Raw genomic sequence first — 4,915 nt, 5'->3', positions numbered from 1 at the left:
ATACGTACTGAGTACTCACTGTGTGTGCCAGGCGCTGTTCTAGGCACTGGAGATAACAGCAGTGCAAAGGACTGATAAAATCCAAGCCTGCATTCAGCTCATATTCTGGTAAGGGTGACTTACATTAAATAAACAGATATATGTAACAATATTAGGTAGTAAATATTCTGTAAGGAAGAGAAGATGGTAGAAAGAGAGCACTGGGGTAGGTATGCACATACATTACTATTTTAGACAGAATGCTCATGCGAGGACTCTGAATAAAGTTAAGGAGCAATGCCAGCAACGATCTGGGGGGAAACATTAGTGAGCTGAAGGTCTAGCAAGTGAAAGGCTGCTATAGGAACAAGCTTGGGGGCATATTCGAGAGTAGCCAACAGATCAAGGTAGCATTTAGATACATGGCACCAACGTTAGGGTAGGCTGGGGACAGAATAAGAAGGGTCTCATATGCCACACCAAGGTGTTTTAAATTTTTCTCCCTTTCTCTGCCTTTATTGAGATAGAATTGATGTGTGAGATTGTGTAAGTTCAAGGTACGCAGCATGTTGATTCAATACATTTATATATTGCAAAAAATTAGCCCCACAGCATTAGCTAACACCCGCATCATGTCATCTAATTACCATTTCTTTTGGGCGGTGAGAACATTTAAGGTCTATTCACTTAGCAATTTTCAAACCTGTAGTACAGTACTGTAACTACTGAGCTTTATATTAGATCCTGAGAACTTATTCATCTTATAAACTGGAAGTCTGTAGCTTTGACTGATATCTCCGTTTTTCCCTACCCTCAGCCATCAGTCACTACCATTCTGGTCTGTTTCTGTGAGCTTGGCTCTTTCAAATTCAACATATAAATGCTATCATATGGTTATGGTATTTTTCTTTCTCTAATTTCACTTGGCGTAATGCCCTCTAGGTCCACCCTTGTCACAAACTGTAGAATGTCCTTTCTCATGGTTGAGTATACATATATCACATCTTCTTTATCCATTCATCCATTGGTGGATGGTTTTTTCCATGTCTTGGCGGTTGTAAATAAGGCTGCAGTGAACATGGGAGTAGAGATATCTCTTTGAGATCTCATTTTCATTTTTTTGAGTACATGCCCCAAAGTGGGATTGCTGGATAAAATAGTATTTCTATTTTTAATTGATTGAGGAACCCGCATACTGTTTTCCATAGTGGCCGCACCAGTTTACTTTCCCATGAACAGTACACAAGCATTCCCTTTTCTTCATATCCGTACCAGCACTTGTTATTTCTTCTCTTTTTGATCATAGCCATTCTAGCGTTCTATGTCCTTGTGGTTTTGATTTTCATTTTCCTGATAATTAGTGGTGTTGAGCACCTTTTCATTTTATTCTTTAAGTAGCGGGAACCATCACTTGTTCTAAAGCAAAGTTGGTTGGAATCTTTGTTGATAATTTGGGATATGGTTTAGAACAAGAAAAGATCGGAGGCAAGAAATCAAGTTAAGAAGAGTACATAATACTGGCTAAGATGTTCCCGGCCTGAATTAAGACAATAGCTGTGGTATGAGAGAAGAACAGGTGGATGTGAGATGTTGTGCAGAAAAACTTGAGAAGAATGTAGGCATTATGGGAGCAAGGCTTTTTGTGCATTGCTCTCTTGATCATTGCAATATCCTCAAGCATCTAGAATACTGTCTGCACATGATAGATACTCAACGACTATCTATTGCATGGGTGGGAAATTTGGTGGCTGACTAGGCGTTTTGGAGGAAGATTAATGAGAAGTTATGTTGGAGGGAGTAGTAGAAGATGATGCGGAGCTTTTTCTAGATGAGTGATAAGGTGGAAAGTGATACCAGGAGTTAAGGGAGGCAAATCTGAAAATCAGACAGCCTGGGAATGTGGAAGGGGAAAAGAGGAAGAATTGTGCCTAATATATTTTGGGGCAAAACTGGTTGGAATGAGTTCTTGTATATTCTGTGATTAAGTTGTCTACCTCTAGAATGCCTAGCTGCAAGATTTTTTTCAGCATGGGCCATTTCCCCTGGATAATCCTGTGATTTGCTGAGGACCCTCTGGGGGAGGAGTGCAAAGAAGCAGAATGATGGATGCAAGTGGCAAGCCAAGGAGCTGAAAGGTCCTTCTACTCGTTGGTAATGGTTCAAGAGTTGAGAAAGAGAAACAAGTACCTCTAAAATTTTGGCTTTTATACACTCTTCGTATAAAATAATATATTTAGCTATGAAATGAGAGCCCGGTTGACGGGCCAGGCTCCAGTCCCAAGAAGGACTCAGCAGCCCACTTGCATGTCAGAGTAAATGCGAGGAGGACTTACTTCCAGTCATGCTCTGTGGAAGCCTTCTCCGCTAGTTTCCATAAGCTTGTACCACCTGTTAATCCCCTCACCACGTACCTCGACTTGATATTGGATTTACCTGGAGGAGATGACTTTTATGCACTGAGCTCAGAGAATAATTTAGCACTTGCCAGTTACGGTAACATTTCCTCCTAAAGACGGACTAAAATGTGAAAGGCAGAACACCAGAAAGTGATTCAATCTTTATAACCAGCTTTACCTGTCCAGGTTCTATCTCAACCAGGCACGTCTTGCCTCTGTTCGGAAAAATCTTTTAGAATTACAGTTTTAGAAATGATAGCAGTTAAGAATTTTTTTTTTTTTGGCCAAGGAGGGTTATCGTTTTCTAAAGTATTTTACTGTTTGAACTTTGATCTTCACAGATATGGCTATATGGCAGCCTATGGAGGCAGAGCCCTGGGGAAACTGGTACGTGAGGAAGGAGAGGTGGCAGTGAAGGAGGCAGGTGGCTTAGAGCCCAGGCAGGACAACATCGCCGTGTTGCCTACGCAGCTTCCCAGACTGGGCATTCGGGCAACTGACTCTTATCAGAACCATGAGAACACAGTGTGCCCTCCAGCTTCTCTTCAGTTCCAGGGTTTCCAAGAGCTTATCAAAACCCCCCCAGACGATTCACCCACTGGTATATACGACTTTAACTTTTTGTTGTCAAATATGAGTAAAGACAAGCATGAAGACCATACCCCCAAAACTGTCTCAAGCTACAGCCGCTCACAGTTCAGTGGCCCGAGCTTGATGCAGGATAAAATGACGTGTACAACAACCAACTCCTACCAGATGACACCAGAAAGAGGGATCCAGGTAGAGGGTGGAACCAGCAACAGATGGAAACGTATTAGAAAACCGTATTTGGAGAAAAAACCGCCAATTCGGAAAGCACCTCAAGCCACTCCAGATCCAGTGCCTGAGAGAAAAAGAACAGCTCCCATTAACCCTGCATACACAATTCGGAAGTCAAGAGTTGCTAGCAGTGTCCACATGAGACCGTATAGGGATAGGGTGATTCACTTACTGGCACTGAAGGACTACAAGAAACCCGAACTGCTTATTCGACTTCAGAGAGACGGCATCACCAAAAATGAGAAGAACTCCCTTGGAGAAATTCTGCACCAAGTGGCCAATCTGAATACTCAGAATTTTTCATACACCTTAAAGGATTATGTTTTTAAGGAGCTCCAAAAAGACTGGCCGGGATATAACGAAGTAGAGAGGCAGTCATTGGAGTTGGTCCTTTCTAGAAAAGTACATGCATTTCAGAATGCTAGCGGTACCAATCCCACAGAATCTTCTGCAGGTTCTAGCACAGGTGAAACATCCTCTCAGGATCACTTTTCCCATGCAGCCATTAATTTGGCGAGGAGAAAAGTTAGAATATCTCATGTGACAACCGCGATGCAGTCAACATCAAATGGCCATTTGAGTAACACCAGTGCAAAATCTGCTGCCAGGCTCTCGGGATGTTCGGAGGCTGTTGCCCATCCCCGGCCCGCAGCCCGCCATCCCCGTTCACGTACCCGTCAGCCTGTATTTTCCTACCCCAGCCCTCCTTCCCGGCCCGCAGCCCACCTTCCCTATTCACGCCCCCCTCAGCCTGCATGTTCCAGCAGCAATTCTCGGGGCGATGCCAAAGGACCTGAGACTCCAGGTTCGTGTGGTGCCAGATTTAGTCAAAATAGAATACTCTTTGGGAGCCAGAAGGGTAAACATCCTCCCTTGAAAATGTTACCCTCGATTTCAGTTCACATGATGTATTCAAAGCCTGTGGAGAAAAAACCTTTGATGTCTGATAAGAAGTCTGAACGTAAATTTACGCAACAGGAAGCAAAGAACCAAGAGCATGGTATTGAGATGATGGGGAGACAGAAGACAGATCCAGGAAGACAAGGTGAAGGTCCAAAACCAAATGCAAGTGAAGAAGTTGAAGAGGTAGACACAGCTTCTGGGAAGACTGGCGCAGCCCCTGGGCGCCCAGATTATTTGGCTAACTATGTCACCATCAGTTCCTCTAAGCAACGCCAGCAGTATGAGCAGGAATTTAGACTAGAATATGGTGAATATCAGGGCTTGTATGACAAGATGCTGACTCTATCTACGATATTTGTTAACCTAGATTCAAAGAGGAAGCACCTTTCTCCAGATTCAAAAGAATATCAGGATATTAATAAAAAAATCTCTCTGGAATATCAGAAGATGAGACAGATGAATCCCAATTACTGCGCAGATAAACATAGATGCCAGTATCTTTATGACAAGCTGGTTCACATTAAAAAATTAATAAGTGATTATGACCAGCAGCAGGTAAAACCATAACGCTGGAACAGAGCCAGGATCAGAATAAATATAAGCTTATTTATTTAAAATTCTGAATTGCTTGCTCTAGGATTCTAAAGGGATAAAACCACTTTGTTGAAACAGCATTACCATTTTAGTTTTCTTTCTTTTTATGTTCCTTTTGATTTTAGTTTTCAGTTTTGATATTTTTGTTTCATTTGATTTTATGTTGATTTATGTTTATTTTAATTTTGTGTTATTTTCATTTTTCTTTTTTTACTTTTCCTTTT

The 4,915-nt window shown here is 42.0% G+C and overlaps 1 pseudogene; it reads left to right on the top strand.

Annotated features, from left to right (window-relative positions):
- Window positions 1–2,714: 2,714 nt before the first annotated feature.
- Window positions 2,715–4,664, top strand: LOC123786855 (RNA polymerase II elongation factor ELL2 pseudogene; annotated as a pseudogene).
- Window positions 4,665–4,915: the final 251 nt, after the last annotated feature.

This window comes from Ursus americanus, chromosome X (genome assembly GCF_024610735.1).
Source record: "Ursus americanus isolate L20-20 chromosome X, mUrsAme1.1.p, whole genome shotgun sequence".
NCBI classification, from domain to species: domain Eukaryota; kingdom Metazoa; phylum Chordata; class Mammalia; order Carnivora; family Ursidae; genus Ursus; species Ursus americanus.
Note: the sequence above shows the minus strand (reverse complement) of the source record. Positions and strands in the feature narration are given on the sequence as shown.